Source organism: Rhinatrema bivittatum, chromosome 2 (assembly GCF_901001135.1).
Source record: "Rhinatrema bivittatum chromosome 2, aRhiBiv1.1, whole genome shotgun sequence".
NCBI lineage: Eukaryota > Metazoa > Chordata > Amphibia > Gymnophiona > Rhinatrematidae > Rhinatrema > Rhinatrema bivittatum.
Genome location: NC_042616.1, coordinates 32,220,502 through 32,239,905, shown reverse-complemented (window position 1 = coordinate 32,239,905; position 19,404 = coordinate 32,220,502). Strand labels below are relative to the sequence as shown.

The window sequence follows — 19,404 nt, the reverse complement described above, 5'->3', positions numbered from 1 at the left end:
TTGTTTAAAGATGGTCTCAATCCTCCTATCATGAACATCCTTCAAGTCCGCTCCTCCCTCCACAGGGATAGTCATCCGGTTGGAGACCTCACAAACAAATGCATCCACCTTCGGAAAACACAAACACTCTCTCACCACTGGATCCAAGGGATACAGATCTTCCAAAGCTAGATCCCTTTGAAATTAACCTCTGGGTGCCCCACAACATCAATCAATTCGTGAATGGCCTCCATCACAGGGAAAAGACAAGAGGCTTTATGCAAGGAAACCAAAATGGAATTTTTTTTTGGCTCAGAATTAGAATCCATCCCAGGTACTCCCAGCATTTTCAAAGTCTAGGAAGTCAGAGCCAGCAGCTCATCTCTATGAAAGAACCACAACATAGTCCCATACGGTTTCAGTCTCGGAGGAATTTCCCCAACCTCCAGGGAATCAGGATCATCCTCATCATCCATGCCATCCAGATCCTTATCGGGAAGTCCTACTGCTGATCTAGGTGTATTACAGGGCTTAACAGCAGTACCAAGCTACGGCTCTGTACTGGCATGATTGGACTGGGCTGAGAACTGTGCTTGAAGTTCCAAATCCTTGAAAACAAATTCTACCCAAGAAAAGGCAGAAGGATCCAAACCAGGAGGCACCTGTGCTATGCCCACTGAGCTGTCTTCCCCTGCTGAAGAACCAGTTAAGGCAGTTCCAAGATCGGGTACCCCTCCTGACACATCTTTACCCAGACCCTCATCAGGCAGGGAAGAACCAGGCTTCGTAAAATCAGAGGAAGATATTTCTTCCTGAGCCTCCAAACAGCACAGGCACAAGTTAGAACAGGCTGAGATGCCCAAATATGACAGGCAGTGCACAGAGAAAGGCACTTAAGTTTCTTAGCTATAGACGCCATTTTTTATTTTTTTTTTTAAATATGCATCCAAAATTTAGGCATCACAAGACTAGGTGGCCCAAAGAAAGCACACAATCAAAACGCCCAAGTTGTGTGTACAGGTAAGGGCACGTCTAGCCCAGATGCCATTTAACCTGGATGCCAAAACCAATGCCTGCCTAGGCATCCAAAAACTGGATGCACAACCTGGGCGCAGTCAGATGTACTGACGAACCAACAATCCTGAAGAGGGCAGCTGAACATACGGACAAGGTGCACGAAAACACTGCTGCGGCCTACCACGCGGTACACAGGGGAAAAAAAAGCCTCAGAGTGGAGCCTAGCCAACAGAGGCGGCCCAACCCGTCAGGCTGCCCACGTCTTTTAACCTCCCTCGGATCTGGACACGAGCATGGAGACCAGGTAAGGAGGAAGCCCTACACAAAAACTCTCATGTGTCTATTTTTTTTTTTCTTTTAACTCTTTTTGAATCTTACCTGAGCTCAGCCTTTCCTGGCCGAGTACAGAGATGGTCTCCAGCTGCAGGGGAAGAAGGCATATGCCGTCACTGCCGAATTCTGCTTCCTGCACCCGCTGCCTTTCTGCTATCCAAGCAGTTAAGTCCACACCGACTGAAAAAAAATGGCTACCAGACCAAGGCACATAGAAATCACCTCAGGAATTCTCAACTGGGGGAGGGACCATTTGGTATCACAGCAGGAAAACAGAGCAAATTAATTTCCTTCTTCCAAAATTTAAAGCAATCCCCAGTAGGGAAATGCACCTCCACCATCTGCTGAAGATGAAGACACGCAGGTTGATGTCACTGCAGGAGTATATATACTGTGATGTCAGTTTGCTTTGTCTCCATCTACTGGTAAAGGTGCATAATCCACTGGTCCTGAATCCGTCTGTTTAGGTGCTAAGAAAGAAATAGTTGAACTGGAAAAGGTACAGAGAAAGGCAATCAAAATGATAGAGGAGCCATTCTATCCCCTTTAAGAGGAAAAGCTAAATAAAAGAGGTTAGGACTTTTCAGCTTGAAGAGACAGCTGAAGGGGATGTGCTAGAAGTCTATAAAATCATGAACAGAACAGGTAAATGTAGATCAGATTTTTACTCTTTGAAAAAAAATACAAAGACTAGGGGACACTCCATGAATTTATTAGATAGCACATTCAAAACAAAATAAGAGAAAATTTTCACACTCAATATACAAAAACTCTGGAATTCATTGCTGGAGGATATGGTTAAGGCAGTGTAGCTGGGTTTAAAAAAATAAATAAATAAAAAGTTTGGACAAGTTTCCAGAGGGGAAGTCCATAAACTATTATGAATCAAGTAAGGTTGCCTTGGCACATTTGACCAGATCGAATGCCACCCTGATGTGCCACTAAATAATAGGGATGTGAATCGTTTTTCAACGATTAAAATTATCGTCAGATAACTTTAATATCATCTTAAATCGTTAAAGATCTCGATACAATAGGAATTCTAACGATTTATCGTTAAAAAATCGTAAATCGGGTTAGTGTGCACTAATGGGAGTTAGTGCGCACTAACCATTGTTAGTGCGCACTAACAGAAAATGATACAAATTGACACTTTTCAGGTCAGTTAAGGTCAGTTAGGAAGGAATATGTATTCCTATTGGCTGGCTGCCCTCTTATTTATTGATGTTTATTTATTTATTTATTTATTTATTTAAAGGATTTATATACCGGAGGTTCCTGTATAATATACATATCACCCCGGTTTACAATGAACAGTAAATATCGCTTCAAGTTAGAGGCTTACAATGAACATGGTTAATCCAAATAACAGGGAAATATATATAATAATGTTAACAATTAAGAAGTAATAATAAATAGATAATAACAATAAATACATAAATAAAATAAAATAGAAATAAATAGAAATAAATAAGTAACTAACAGTAAACATCCATGAAAAATAACAGTAAATAAGATAACAAGTTATGTGAAATATGCTGGGGTAAACGGATGATATGTGACTGACTTTCTACCTGCTCTTAGCTCTGCGGGAATGCTTGTTTAAATAACCAAGTCTTAAGTTTCTTTTTAAATGTGGAGTGGCATGGTTCAAGGCGAAGGTCTGTGGGAAGTGAGTTCCAGAGTGAAGGGCCCGCTGTGGATAGGGCGCGTTTTCTCAGCGCGGATTTAGCTGGTTGGGTGATTAGTCTGTTCTGATAAGCGCTTCTGATCGGTTTCATGGATGTGTGTAGTTGAATTTGGAATGTTAGCTTGAGAGGCGCGATGTTGTACAAGGCTTTATGTATCATCATTAAGGATTTGAATTGGATCCTGAATTTAATTGGTAGCCAGTGGAGATGAAGAAGGATTGGTGTAATATGATCTCTTTTTTTGGCATTTGAGAGGATTCTTGCTGAGGCATTAAGGACCATCTGAAGTGGTTTTGTGGTGCATGCTGGTAGGCCTAGAAGGAGGGAGTTGCAGTAGTCCAGTTTTGGGAGTATGATGGCCTGTAGTACCATGCGGAAATCTCTGTATAGCAGGAGTGGTTTTAGTTTCTTTAAGGTTTGAAGTTTAAAGAAACATTCTTTTGTAGTGTTGTTGACGAATTTGTTGAGGCTGAATCCGCTGTCTATGATGACTCCTAGGTCTTTTACTTGTTGTGAAAAGGTATCCAGGCTTTGGCTAGTATTAAGAATTGTGGGTGGGACATAGTTTTCCGGCGCTATAATGAGGATTTCAGTTTTTTTTGTGTTTAAGACTAGGTTGAGGCTGGTGAGGAGGTTGTTGATAGCTGAGAGACATCTATTCCAGTGTGACATAGCTTTGTGTAGTGAGTCTTCTATAGGGATGAGGATTTGTATATCATCCGCATATAGAAAATGAATTAGCTTGAGGTTGGTGAGTAATTGACAGAGTGGGAGAAGATATATATTGAAGAGAGTCGGGGAGAGGGATGATCCTTGCGGTACTCCCCTTTTGGATTCGATGGCGTGGGACTCATTGTTGTTTATCTTGACCTTGTATGATCTGTTTTCCAAAAATGATTTGAACCAGTTGAATGCTGCTCCTGTAATGCCAATGTCCGTTAGTCGTTGTAGGAGGCACTGGTGGTTAACAGTATCGAACGCTGATGAGAGATCCAGGAGAGCGAGGAGGCAAGGATGGCCTTTTTCTAGGTTAAAGATAATAGTGTCTGATAGAGTGGCTAATAATGATTCGGTATTCCTCGTCTTGCGAAAACCAAATTGGTTTGGGGTGAGGATGTTGTTTTCTTCAAGAAATTCTGTGAGTTGTTTGTTAACAACTTTCTCCATAGTTTTGGCTAACATGGGGAGGTTTGCTATGGGTCTGAAGTTAGCTGGGTCTGAGGTGGGAAGGTTGGGTTTTTTCAGAAGCGGTTTGAGCATGGCTAACTTGAGTTGGTTAGGTACATGGCCTTGGATGAGAGAACAGTTAATGATGTCTGTGACAGGTTTGGTTATAGTGTTGGTGATCAGACTCAGGGTGTTTGATGGAATATGGTCTGCAGGGTGAGAGGATGGTTTTATCTTCTTGAGGATATTCTCTATTTCTAGTGTGGATGTAGGCTCAAACTTGTCGAGCTTTATTGGAGTTGTGTTAAGTTGTAAAGTGGTTGGGTGCGATGTTTGTTGCATGTGTGAAGGTGAAGATTGCTGGACGGTAGAGTGCGAGGTTTGTTGATCTGTTGCGTGCAAAGATTGTTGGCTGGTTGATTGTGATGATTGTTGAACGTGGTTTGGAAGAGTAGCTGCTCCTTTGAGAGGGGCTAGGAGAGCTGTGATTTTGTTATCGAAGAAGTCAGCTAGTTCATTCGCTTTGTTGAGAGCTTGATCGTCTGGAATGGAAGGCGCAGGGGGTTTAGTAAGAGTTGAAACATATGAGAACAGTGCCCTTGAATCAAAGATGAGGTGGTGGATTTTTTTGGAGAAGAATTCTCTTTTGGTTTTGTTAATGTCGTTTGTGTATGAGTTGAGGCACGTTTTGTAGGTGAGGCGGGTGGTTAAAGATGGGTTTTTTCGCCAATTTTGTTCCTTGCATCTCAGTTCTTGTTTACGTTTTTTCAGTTCCTGGGTGAACCAGGGTTTCCTGTTGTCTTTGTTAGGGTTGATATATTTGGTCGTCATGGGGCATATTTGATCTGCAACCTTTTTGGTGATGTTGATCCATGATAAAGTTGCAGAGTTGGCGTTGGAGAGGTCTAGGTGCACTAGTTCCTTGGCGAGGTGTTCGCTTAGTTGGTCTCCTGAGCACTGTTTCCGGACAGATATAGTTATTGGTTGTGTGGCTGTCGTAGGGAGTTTTTTTATATCTAATACCGAAGATATGATACAATGGTCTGACCACGGTACTGGGAGGCAAGTTGGGATGGTATGTGTTGCGATTCCCTCATTTATGAAGATGAGGTCCAACGTATGACCAGCTTTGTGGGTTGGTTCCGTCACAATCTGTCTGAAGCCCATATTGCTGAGAGAGGCGAGAAGCGTTTTACAGTTGGTGGAGTGAGGTTGGACATCTACGTGCAAGTTAAAATCTCCTAAGAGGATGGCAGGTTTTCCGGAGTTTAGGTGTTTTGCTGTGAGTTCTATGATTGATGAAGGGTCTGTTTCAAGTGCTCCAGGTGGGGCATAAATTAGGCCGATCGTCAGGTGTTTAGAGTTGAAGAGCGCAAATTCGATGTTTGATAGGGTATTAGAAGTCTGCAATGTCAGACCTAGAGTTTTTTTGGCTGCGAGGAGGAGTCCACCTCCTCTTTTTTTGGGCCTGGGTATGGAGAGGATATCGTATGCCTGGATGGGAAGCTGATTTATTAGAGCAGTGTCGGTGGGTTTTAACCAAGTTTCTGTGATGGCACAGATGTCAGGTTTTGTGTCGGATAGTAAGTCATTGAGTATGTGACTCTTCTTCGAGATGGATTGTGCGTTAAAAAGTGTGAGAGAGAAGAGAGTCAGCCCAAGAAATTGTGTGATCGGTGTCAGCAGGATAGGCCTAAGTCTCTGCTGACGGTTATGATGGTGATGGTTGGGGGGGATGGGAAATGGAAATGCACTAAATGGAAATGGAAACTCACGAACACTAACAGAAAATGTTACAAATTGACACTTTTCAGGTCAGTTAAGGTCAGTTAGGAATGAATATGTATTCCTATTGGCTGGCTGCCCTCTTATTTATTGATGTTTATTTATTATTTTTTAATTTATTTATTTATAGGTTTTTATATACCGACAACCGTTTGCACATCGTGTCGGTTTACAGATAACTTAAAACTTTTTGGCAATGTCATTACTTAGAACTTTTTGGCAGTGCCATTACATAGAACAGTAAACTATGCATACAAGAGAAAAACATGAACATATGGAAACTGGGTAACTATTTACAGGGAACGACGGTTCTTCAACCGGGGACGGATGCACATTGTAAAGATAATACATGGAGAACACTGTAAACAGCTCAGGAGGTCATCGGGGAGAAGGTTATTGGGAGAAAAGTCAACAGGAGCACATTGTAAAGGGTAATACAGGGAATGCATTATACACAGCTTAGGGGGTCATCAGGAAGATGGTTGTTGAAGGAACGGTAGGCCTGTAAGAATATTTATTTATTGATGTTACCAAGGTTCCCACTGAGGTGATGGTTGGGGGGGATGGGAAATGGAAACGGTTGGTAGCTTGACAAAAAAAGTTATGTGATGATCATCACTCATGTGACTAGAACTTGTTTATTATTTTTGTTACCAGGCAGGCACTGGCAGGTGAAATGCTAGTGCATGTTGAATTTGCCAACCCTTGTGCATTGTAGAAAGGTGGTCCTGGAACTATTATACACACTTCAAATATATGTATATGGTAATTGATTGTTGGTAAGTGTATTTTTGAAGTGGCCACACTGGCCAGTATGTTTACTTTCCCTCCTACTTTACTCACTAGCTAAGCTTTATAAGAAGGGCTTCTCTGCTTGTGTGTTGCTTTTGTTTGGTGTGAGGAGAGGAGAAACATCAGATCTTTATTCAATCTACTACATCTATTATATTAACCTACTCAATTTTTTTAAATGATTTATTATATCAGTGAATTAATAATTAATTACTAGGTGGTGGTGAATGTCTGACTAGGCTACTAGCCTAGTGTAACTGGCGAGGCTAGTGGCATTTTAGCAGAATTATAATTTATTAGTACTGCAGCATTAATATATTCAAGCCTAGGTAGGCAGGCAGTGCACCACTCCAGCAGTCACATCATTGCTTACTGTGCATTGCATTATATAATATATATAATATTATCAATCGATCAGTGTACTATTAGCTGCAGCTGGTGATTGATTAATACTGAAATATCAGTCTAACTACTAAACTAGTGTGTCGTCTTACAGTGCCAGTGTGCTGGCGCTGGACTTGCACGTGAGCCTTAAATTAATAAATCAATTGTTTGTTAGTAGTGCTAGTATATTAAGGATAATATTATTTATTATGGGGTAGCCTAGTGTCATTGGCTAGTGGCTGGCTACTAGCCACGCCAGTGAGCCACTAGTCAGATTACTAGTCACACAGTGACCTGCCACTTGACTATATCCTTCCTATGCTCTGTCCAGGCAGACTCAGGTCCAGCGCTTACTTTGTTGGCGCTGGACTTGAGTCTGCCTGGCTGGTGGCGGTTAGTGGTTACAATTTATAAATCTCTCAGTATCAGGGGTAGTGGCTGGCTAGTGGCTGGCTACTAGCCATGCCAGTGAGCCACTAGTCAGATTACTAGTCACACAGTGACCTGTCACTTGACTATATCCTTCCTATGCTCTGTCCAGGCAGACTCAGGTCCAGCGCTTACCTTGTTGGCGCTGGACTTGAGTCTGCCTGGCTGGCGGACGGTTACAATTTATAAATCTCTCAGTATCAGGGGTAGTGGCTGGCTACTAGCCATGCCAGTGAGCCACTAGTCAGATTAATAGTCACTCAGTTGACGTGTCACTGACTGACGAAGTCACTCACTAACTAACCCTTCTTTATATCTTATCTATTAGGTGCTGCTATCAGTACACTGCTGTGCCAGCTTACTTGTTGGTACTGGACTGGACTTGCAGCCATAAAGTTTTAAAATGTTTGCTGGTAAGAAGAAGAGTGCTACTGGAAAGAGAATTCCAGTCACTAGAAAAAAAAACTGTGATTTGATAATGATACCCCTTCTAATGCAGCTAATGTAAAAGTGCAAGGTAACTTGCAGGACAAGGAAGGAGCAAAATCAGGAAAGGTGAAAGTCAAATCTGTGCAGCAGCAGCAAAGTTTATTGATAGATGAAGTGCTACAGCAAGTGTTGAATAAAGAATCAGAGGACTCTGAGGAGGAGGATGACAATGTTGATGATGATCAGGATGAGGAGAAGAACACCACCAATGACAATGGTAGTAATGAATCAGGTGATGGTAGTCTGATTGCAAAAACCAGTACCACTGTCAGTGCCAGTATCCTCTCTATTCCTAAACCAGTTGAAAATTGGCAGGTTAATACAACAAGAACTTCTTCTGCTACTAGTACTACTATGACAACGACAAGAAATGTCCAGCCTAGAGTAAGGGACAGTAGAAAAACATCTAAGGTTTGGAATCATTTTAATGTTACGGATGATTGGAGATGTGCTGAATGTATCCATTGTAAAAGGATGGTGAGCCGTGGAAGAAGTATTGGACATCTTACTACCACCAACATGAAATATCACCTTGAAAGAGAACAGAGCACTGTTGCTTGCAGAAGCTGCAGGGAAGCCACAGAAGGAAATTACTTCAGAAGATTGTGTGTATGTGAAGCAGAAGCAGTCTCCTTCTCCTTCTCCTCTTCCCCGGCAGCAGCAGCAAGCTACTATTGAGCAGATGGGGTGGTGTCCTTCTTCAGTTTCACAGACTAGGAAGCAAGTAGTATCCAAAGTGGTGACACGACAAATTGCTGTAATGATTGCTGTGGATGATCAGCCACTGCAGATTGTAGAGAATGATGGATTTAAGCAGCTGATCCATCTTTTAGCCCCTGACTACAAAATTCCTTCAAGAACTAGATTTACCCGTCAGGTGATTCCTTCCCTGTACTCACAATGTCGTGCTGAAATGCAGATTGTGATGGCAAGGGCAAAGGGAAGGAGCATACATCTCACCACTGACCTTTGGACTAGTATGAATGCAATGCATGCATATTTGTCTCTAACAGCACATTGGTGGCAGCTGGATGAGGCATTAACTGACAGCACAAGAAGCAGTGGCTGCAGTAGCACCAGCAGCTCCAAAAAGCTTTCTCCAGGATACCGGTGGGCTTTACTGCATGCTCAAGTGGTAGACAAGAGATATACTTCTGTAAATATCTTACAGACAATTCAGGGGATGATGGAAGGATGGAAAGGGCTACTTAGAAGCAGTGATATGGAATGTTTAAATGGATATATCACTACTGACAATGCTGCCAATATGAGTAAGGCTCTGGATGATGGTGGATTCAAAGGCATCCGATGCTTTGCACATATACTGCACCTGGTAGTGAGGGATGCGTTGGGGCTAAGTGGCAAGGAAGTGCAAGGTGCTGGTACTAGTCAAGCCCTGAAGCGGTTGATTGAAAAGTGTCGCAAAATAGCTGGGCATTTCAATCGCAGTGTGAAAAGTTGGAAGGAACTCAGAGAAAAACAAATAGCAGTTAGGGCACCATTGCATAACCTTGTTCAAGATGTGCCTACCAGATGGAATTCCACTTATCTTATGTTGGAGAGGTTGTCTGAACGACAGACACCTCTGCATGATTTGGCAATGGAATCAGAAATTGGATTGGAAAATCCACTTGGATGTCAGGACTGGACAAACATTGCACAGATGGTGTATGTCCTCAAGCCTTTCAAAGAATATACTGATGAACTGAGTGCAGCTACAGCCACGTTAGGTGATATATGATCTGGAGCAGGTATTAGAGGAATTTCTGCATCAGACAGATTTGTCGAAGGAAGTGTTGCAGCTTGTGAAATGCTTAAAAGAGCAAGTACAGAAAAGGTTGAAACCTCTAATGGAAAAGGATTGCTATATGTTAGCTGCTATGTGTGACCCACGTGTGAAAGGCAATTTTGCTCTCAAGTGCAATACTCTTGCATCCTGGAAAAATAAGTTGATTAAAATGGTTGAAAAGATTTCAACTCCTCCCACTCCATCCTGCTCAACTTCTTCCAGTTCCACCAGCTGCTCCCCTCTCATGATGACACCCCATTCTCCTCCCAAATTTCATCAAACTGGTGCTATTTCAAAAGCAAGAGCAAGACTTGGCAGATTTGAGACTGGTGGTGCTGCTAACCAGCAGCAATACCTGCAAGAGAAGGTTGCAGAAATTCATGTGACGAATTTTCTCTCTGAGCCAGTTCAGAGCATGGAGTCAGATCCCCTGAGATATTGGGCAGAAAAAGCTTCAATGTGGCCTTATCTTTCCTGCCCACCCACCAGTGTGCAAAGTGAAAGAGTATTTTCATTGACAGGGAACATTGTGAGTCCACACGGTGCACATTTGAATCCAGACTTAGTAGAGGAATTGGTTTTCATCAAAATGAACCTTCCGCTGCTTGAGAATGTGAAAATTCGCTGTGACTGGGAAGAGGAGTGAGTCTCTTGTCTAGGATGGGGATGCAAGGTCGTTTGGGGACGCAGCAGGATGGAGCATTCAGCAGCAGCACTGCCTCATGATAGAACTGCCCCTGCCTCTTCACCTCAGGTGTCTGCTGTGCTGTTATCATCTATCTTGTCAGCTTGATGAATAAGGACATAAGAACATAAGAAAATGCCATACTGGGTCAGACCAAGGGTCCATCAAGCCCAGCATCCTGTTTCCAACAGTGGCCAATCCAGGCCATAAGAACCTGGCAAGTACCCAAGGACTTTGTATGTGCAATTGGGATTTATGGTTTATTTTTCAGGCTGAGACAGTTTATAGCTCAGCTTACCAAACCGGGCCTGGGGATTCCACAGCCAGTTGGATTTTTAGAATATCCACAAAGAATATGCATGAGATACATTTGCATATCATGGGGACTCAGTATATGCAAATTTACATCATGCATAAAATCCGGCTGAGTGGTTATTTGGGAAACCCTGGTTTATAGGGACCAATTTGTCTCACTCTCTAGAAATAAAGCCTGACCACCTAAGTTAGTGCCTAAATCAAAACCATCTCTCCACTATGTGTCATGAGTTACTTAACCTCCCTGTGGTCAGTATTCAAAAGCTTTCTCTGGCCGAGATTTAAATATTTCTCCCTGCTGAGCAGATACATGTTAAGCTGAATTTTCAAGTTGCATTAATAAAAAAACAGCATTTACATGTTTAAATTGCATATACTTGTTTATATACTAGTACAACATGAGTAAATCTACACGTGTGAAAAAAAGGGATGGTCCAGCTGTTCCCAAGTGGAGGCCAACATTTATGTATGTCAGTCGCTATTTTATAAGAGATTTACTGTATGTGTAGATTTGGCAGCTTAATATATTTATTCTCGCTCTTTATCTGGAGTAAGTGATTGTATAAGTCTTAACAGTGAAATACTGACTAGGTCGGGGTCTGGGAGAAATGGGGGAAACTGAGGCTGATCTTGATGAGTTGCAGATGGACTGGAAACTGAAAGACTAATTGATAACACTGGTAATTTTATTGCTGTGTGCATGTTAGAAAATCTCTTGACAAGCACCCATAAATCCCAATTTATAATAATTTTAATAATTGAGTCCACCAATATTTCTCAAACGAAAAACATTTTATTAACTACAAAAATATAACGAAAATAAATAATACTGTTATCAAAATATAACTTTAAAATGACAAAATAATAAAATTAAAAAAAAAAGTTGTGTGTTGTTTAGCACCCCACTCAGGGCTAATTTTGATACTCATTAGTACTCAAGGATGCGGAAAGGAGGATGGCAACCTGGGAGGAGGATCCTGCTCTGGAGCAGAGGGCACTGGCATCCCCTCCTCACGAGGCATCTCATGAGGAGGAGATACCTGTGCCCTCAGCTCCTGAATGGCCTCCTCCATGGCTGACAGCCTCCTCTGCACATCCTTGACATCTGCCCTGAGGCTGTTTACTCCCTGCAGGATCTCCTTCAGCATGTCAAACTGCGCATGTGCAGTGCATACGCAGCTTGGAGGAGATCCTGCAGGGAGTAAAGCAGCAGTGGTGCTGGTGCTGCTGCTGGTCCCTGCTGTGGCTGCCTCCATTCTTTCTTCACCACTGGTGGTTGTGGCTGCCTCTTCTTGCCCTGTAAAGAAATGTAAAAAAATTCAACATAAGATATAGAACAGGGGTGGGCAGTTCCGGTCCTCGAGGGCCACAAACCAGTCTGCTTTTCAGGATATCCCTAATGAATATGCATGAGAGAGATTTGCATGCACTCTGTCTCAGTTGTATGCCTCCCTCCCCTCTCACTGACTAATACCCCCTTCCCTCAGTCTCACATCCCCCCCTCCCCCATTCACATTTGCAGCACGTTGGTCAATGGTCAGGGCTCAATTATCTAATATAATACCTGGCCCACCAGCGACGGTTCCCTCCGTCCTCCTCTGCTGACAGCTACTGGGCTCAGGAAGCCCCGCCTCGTCCCTGCTGGTGTGTGGTTCTGTACGAAGACACAGATCAAATTTCAGAGAACAACAGTTAAAATTTAAAAAAAAAGGAATCAGATCTGACACAAACATTATTAAAACACAAATTCCATTACAATTAATTGAATAATATTTGTGTACTTGTTCTCAAAACAACCTACCAGGCAAAGGACACACTAATGTCCTGCGGACCTCCTCAAGCCAATCACCCGCGTGAAGTCTCAGATGCCGACCTGAGAATTAGAGGTAGAAAGGAAATAGAATAACATTGTAATTAATTTATTAATCAATTAAACACAACATGCCCTACTAGGTTATTTTTTTATGCAATATATAAAATTCAGTAATAAAAAAATACTTAGCTATCTTTCAATGTGGCATTCCAAATTCCCAAATACAAATCCCACCATTTCAAAATGATAAATAAATATAAATAATATACCACTAGTTAACATTATCTCTCACCTTTCTTCTTGAGATCTTCGATCTCACGCGGGTAAGAGGCTCTCCGGCAGAACTCCTCCTGGAGAGCCACCCAGGCAGCAGACTCCCTTTGAAGGTTAGGCCTGCTGCCTGAGGGGGTGTAGAGATGCTCCTCATCCAGGAGGAGTAGCCGGGCTAGGAGGTCCACATCTGCCTGTGTGAACCGGGGCTTCCTGGACCTAGTATCACGATCATCGGCTGCCTTTGAGGAGGACGGTTGGGCTGACTCCCTATCTCGATCCATCTACAATGAGAAAATAAAAAAGAAGATGAAAAAAAGTAAGTTCAGAAGCTCAGAATGCAAAGGGCTGAAGTATCCCACCCTTCACATCCCTCCCCCCCCACTGCTGGTATATGGGAGAGAGAGGGAGGGGGAGGGGAGGGGGTGGGGGAGGTGAAGGTGCAAGCAGCCCCACTCCCTGGTCTCTGAAGGACAGATCTCTTCAGAAAATCAGAGCTGCTGAATGCAGGGGCTGTCTCCCCCTTCACATCCCTCTCCCCCCCCCCCCACTGCTGGTATATGGGAGAGAGAAGGGGAAGGGGAGGGGGTGGGGGAGGTGAAGGGGCAAGCAGCCTCACTCCCTGGTCTCTGAAGGACAGATCTCTTCAGAAAATCAGAGCTGCTGAATGCAGGGGCTGTCTCCCCCTTCACATCCCTCTCCCCCCCCCCCCCACTGCTGGTATATGGGAGAGAGAGGGAGGGGGAGGGGAAGGTGCAAGCAGCCCCACTCCCTGGTCTCTGAAGGACAGATCTCTTCAGAAAATCAGAGCTGAATGCAGGGGCTGTCTCCCCTTCACATCCCTCCCCCCCCCCCCCCCCACTGCTGGTATATGGGAGAGAAAAGGGGAAGGGAAGGGGAGGGGGTGGGGGAGGTGAAGGGGCAAGCAGCCCCACTCCCTGGTCTCTGAAGGACAGATCTCTTCAGAAAATCAGAGCTGCTGAATGCAGGGGCTGTCTCCCCCTTCACATCCCTCCCCCCCCCCACCCACTGCTGGTATATGGGAGAGAGAGGGAGGGGAAGGTGCAAGCAGCCCCACTCCCTGGTCTCTGAAGGACAGATCTCTTCAGAAAATCAGAGCTGAATGCAGGAGCTGTCTCCCCCTTCACAACCGCCCCCCCCCCCCCCACACACATTCACTGTGCTCAAGTTTGCAGTTCCTGTGTTAAACTAAACTTTTTTTTCACTAGAGTAGCATAAAATAAAATGAAGTACTTTGTATATTAAACTAAGGAAACTTTACATAAAATGAAATTAAGTACTTCTCTATTTAATATGCTACTTTAGTGAAACAAAACATTTAATAAAGAAACTTGCAACCTGAGCTTCAAAACATTAACATACTATAAGAAAAACTAAACAAAAAAGTTTATTATTAATTTATTATACTTACAGTGGTTAAATTTACAGAGCAGGCTGTTACACTGTTCTACTACAGTACTGACTGAGTGCTTGCACTACTTCCTGGCACCTGCTGCTAGCACTTTCTCTTGTGGCAGTGGCTAATGGCTGGCTAGTGGCTACTGCGTGCTTATCTGGTATCAAAATGGCGACGGGGAACAGCACCGAGCATTTGCGGGTTAGTGCGCACTAACCGGAAAAAACGATTTTTTTAGCTAAAAAATCGTGCCAAACACGATTTTCTTCTCCTGCCAGCCGATTTCGATCGTTAAAACGATCGGGCACACGATTCACATCGCTACTAAATAATGATCACAGGAGCTGTAAAGCATCAAATCATCTACAGAACAGTAAGAGTGATGTCTGTGGATAATTAGGATCTCTGGAATTAAGGCAAAATCCATAGCCCAACAAATTAATGAGAGTACTCAGAGGATTCTGTGCCAGGCAGAACTAGTGGTGACAAAAAAAAATCTTCCTGAAATATTCCTTGTTGGGTTTTAATATTATTCAGATGGCGTGGTAGTCTGCCACTTGATATACTCAGTCAGTCCAGAGTTCACTTTGTACATGTCAGAGCAATTTATTATCCAAGAATGTGAGATACTAAAGCTTTTTTTTTTTTTTTTTTTTTTTTTTTAATGGTCCATCCATGCTATACTGAGGTTTCAACCTGTTTTTCACCTGTTCATGATGGCTTTATTGAGCACCAACTGGTCCTTGGTTCCATATCCTTCTCTACTGCTGCAATGTTATTAAAATCTGTGATTATATATTCTATCTGCATCTATTATAGCAACCAGTTTGTAGATTGTAGGTAGGCATATTAAACAATAATTAATTAGTGGGGACATTGCTTGGATTTCTTTTGCAAGAGTGCTCTTCCAGTTAACTACCGTAGTGTTAATCCTGGTTGTCTGATCAACTGATTTATTCACTTTTCAAGATCTTGTTGGAGAGATCAACTGCTTGAACCAAAACTTTGGCACCCCCATCAGGGCCATGGCTCTTCCAATTTAGAGCTCTTTAGCTAGTCTTCCAGTTCGCTCGTTGTTACTTCAGGCCATTCTATAGTTTTGATGCCCACCCTTTGCATAATTTTCCTGTGTGCTGGGTAACCATTCTGCTTCTGTTATACTCTATCGCAGTGGTTACACATCTGGGGGTTTACAGATCCCTAGGGGTTTGCTGGATCATTCGCAGGGGGGGGGGGGGGGTGTCCACTGGAAGAGAGGCAGTCAAAGTGCAATCACTGAGAAAAAGAGCAGGCTGGCCTAACCTCTGAATAGCTCTGCTGCTGGCTGATCCCACAATCAAGGAACCCAAGGCAGCACACTCAGGAAGCGGGAAAAGCGTGCAGCGGATCACCACCAGGAGGAGCCTGAAGTCACACAAAGGAGACGACTGGTAGCACGCTGCCTCCAGCATCCTAATTAGTTGCTGCCCCACATGACCGGGAGGAGGTGCAAGCAGGGCGATAGATATTGCGCAACAAGATGGTGCCCTCCGCTGGGGAGGAAGCGCCGCAGTTAATTCCGGCACCTCCCAAGCAGATGGCATTTCGAAGACAGAAGACCTCCGAGGCCCAAGTGCTGGCCAAGGGCCTGTCATGGGGATCTGGCTGAGGCCCAGGCGTCAGGAGCCAGCCTCCGGGATGGGTCCTGGTGTCTGGCCTGGGTCCGTGCTGAGGATCCAGTGTCGGGACCCGCTCTCCAGACAGGGAGCCAGCTTCAGGACCAGGCTGAAGCTTTGGGTTTTGTGTAGGTCTAGGCCGCTTTAGGTTGCCACAATAATCAGCCTAGGCTTTGGTATTAGATACCCCCCCCCCCCCCGAATGAGTAGGCGGAGGCCAGGGAGGATCTTGGCCCCGGCCTTTTTCAGATGGGACGAATGGGTGGGGGACATGGGCAGCCCCATTTTTTTTTTTTAATATTTCATTTTTTAATGAAATAAGTTAGACAAAATAAAGTTCATGGGAAACCAAACCCTTATAAATGAAACTAAATGTTTTCTTCCGGGTTGGTGCTCTTTCAGCTGCAGTAATGGTCTCTCCCAGTTCCCTATAGAATCGCTTTGGGTTCTGTCCAAATATTTTGATTTCTCCTCTCTTTTCTTCATATCGCCGCAGCTGTTGTGCTTCTGCTTCTATTCCCAGTTTGTTATTGGAGTAGATGAATTTAAGACGATCTTTTGTTTTGATATAGCAGGCTTCAGTTTGCGAGCGAGACTTTTTTTTTTTCCTTCCATTCTTTGAGGTACTTGACTATCAATGACATTTCCATAAACAATTGTTTTTCCCTTTATTTCTTTTTTATTAAATTTCTGTGATATCAATAGATGGTCCAAGATACAGATCTATTTCCATATAAGTCAGGAACTTCATCTTCTGATTTCTCCTTGCTTTTCTTCACTTTGCTTCTTCCATTTGGATCCTCTGGTGTGCCTTTAAAATTGATTTCCCATTAAAGCTTTACCATACTCTAAACATGTAATTGGCTTCTCTTTCAGATGAATCCTCTGGCGTGTTTTTAAATCTGACTTCTGATTAAAGCTTTTACCATAATCTGGGCAAGTAACTGCTTTCTCTCCCGAATGGATCCTCTGGTGTACTTTTAAATCTGATTTTTGAATAAAGTTTTTACCACACTCTGGACAGCTAAATGATTTTTCACTCATATGGATACTCAGATGTTTATTTATAGTTGACTTCCGATTAAATCTTTTACCACAATGTAGGCAAGTAAATGGCTTTTCTCCTGAATGGATCCTCTGATGTACTTTTAAATTTGATTTCAGATTAAAGCTTTTTCCACACCGTGGGCATGTAAATGGTTTCTCTCCTATATGAATACTTAGGTGTGTCTTTGTATGTGCTTTCTGTTTAAAACTTTTGCCACAATCTGGACATGTAAATGGTTTCTCTCCAGAATGGGTCCTCTGGTGTGCTTGTAAATCTGATGTCTGAAGAAAGCTTTTATCACAGTCTGAACATGTAAATGGTCTCTCTTTAACATGGAGACCATAATGTTTTTTTATATTTCCTTTACGATTAAAGCTTTTACCACATTGTATGCATGTAAATGGTTTCTCTCCTGAATGAATCCTCTGATGCACTTTTAAATCTGATTTATGATAAAATCTTTTACCACAATCAGGACATGTGAATGGTTTTTGTGCCAAATGGATCCTCTGATGTTCTTTTAAATGTGATGTCTGAATAAAACTTTTAACCACATTCAATACAGGTAAATGCTTTCTCTGGCAAATGCATCCTCTGATGTACTTTTAATTGTGATTTGTATGTAAAGGTTTTACCACACTCCATACATAAATGTGGATTCTCTCTTGTACGAACCCTTGATTTAGGTTTTTTCCTCCAGTCTCTTCCCCACTTACATCCCCGGACAAGCATTCCTTTCTCTTTCTCTAGGAGCATCTTCGGGGTTTCTTTGTTCTCAGCATATTCTGTCTGCTGCTTCATATTTTCAGGATTGATCCCATAACCTGCTGGAAAAGAAAGTGCAGACATCATTTCACATGTTTTCCTGTGCCCCCCAACATTTCACATGTTGGGGGGCACAGGAAAAATTCTCAGGCTTCATAAACAGACCCTCAGAGTTGAATGTGCAATGGGGAGCTAAGGGCATGCGTTTTATTCCAAAGAGTTTTTAGAAGGAAAATGGAACAGACCTGCCGTTAAAATCCAATGCAGCCACAATCATAAAATAGGGATTAGATACAAAGTCTTTTGAACAAATGAAAACATCTTATGACATCAGTCAGACTTTTCGTCATGTACTTATAAAGTAGAAATTACATTCACAAGCTTCTAGCTTTTTAGCACAAGACTCCATCCTGAATCTTTAAAAGACTGCAATAATCTAATACTACTTTGTCTTTTTGGTACAAATTGCAGTTTAGTAAAGAGAGTCTACAGATGCTTGAACCTCTCACCCGTTACTGGATTTCATCTCTAGGGAAACAAATAGCAGAAAAAAAACCACAACTATGAGTCATTTGATATTGCATTTACCACTACTATAGAGGCAAGTCTTCAAGAAATGCAGTTTAAGTTGCTTCATGAAATTTGTGTGGCTAGAATAAGAGCGCACAAGATGAAGCTTAACAATACCGAAAAATGTATAAAGTGCCATAGTGAACATGCACAGGCTTCTCGCTCCCATGCGCTCATGCGCAGGCTTCTCCCTCCCATGCGCTCATGCACAGGCTTCTCCCTCCCATGCGCTCATGCACAGGCTTCTCCCTCCCATGCGCTCATGCACAGGCTTCTCCCTCCCATGCTCTCATGCACAGGCTTCTCGCTCCCATGCGCTCATGCACAGGCTTCTCGCTCCCATGCGCTCATACACAGGCTTCTCGCTCCCATGCGCTCATGCACAGGCTTCTCGCTCCCATGCGCTCATGCACAGGCTTCTCGCTCCCATGCTCTCATGCACAGGCTTCTCGCTCCCATGCTCTCATGCACAGGCTTCTCACTCCCATGCGCTCTCTCTCACACACGTCATATCCCTGATCAGTCACTTTCATGGTCTCTCACATACACCCCCCCCCCTGACCAGTTTGTCACACACACATGCTCTTAATCACACACAGGCTGGCTATCTCTCACTTCCTGCTCCTCCCCCTCCCCCCCCGAGAGGACAAATGGAGCCTCCTCCTCCAACCCCCGCAGGCCAAGAAAGAAGAATCCCATCGGCCGCAGGAGGCTAATGCTGCCGTCTCCTTTGCCGATTGCTTCAGATTTTGCTGCGGGCCCATGCTGCTACTGCTACTTCTTTCCGGGCACCTCACTGCACCTCACTTCCTGTTCCGAGCCACGAGGGCAGGTGCAGGAAGGAAAAAAAAAAAAGCCAGCCGCTTCCACTAACACTGCTGCCGTTCCCATCCAGGTTTGAACGTGCTGATAGCCCAGATAGCAACGGCAGCAGTGGAAGATAGCCTGCCTCTTGCTCAGTGAAGGAAGGGGGGGTGGGGTGGGGGAAGAGCAGCGAGAGAGACCGGTAGC

The 19,404-nt window shown here is 43.5% G+C and overlaps 1 protein-coding gene and 1 long non-coding RNA gene across 3 annotated transcripts in view; both read right to left on the bottom strand.

The window, feature by feature from the left end:
- The window catches only part of LOC115083760 (oocyte zinc finger protein XlCOF6-like), a 136,015-nt gene that overhangs the window by 61,142 nt on the left and 55,469 nt on the right, over positions 1–19,404 (bottom strand). The gene's annotated exons all lie outside the window — the stretch shown is intronic.
- On the bottom strand, positions 12,092–12,798 carry LOC115083772. Its single transcript, XR_003854399.1, has 3 exons — positions 12,657–12,798; positions 12,420–12,509; positions 12,092–12,152 (listed from the first exon to the last, which is right to left on the bottom strand). It is a non-coding gene; the product is annotated as an uncharacterized LOC115083772 (long non-coding RNA).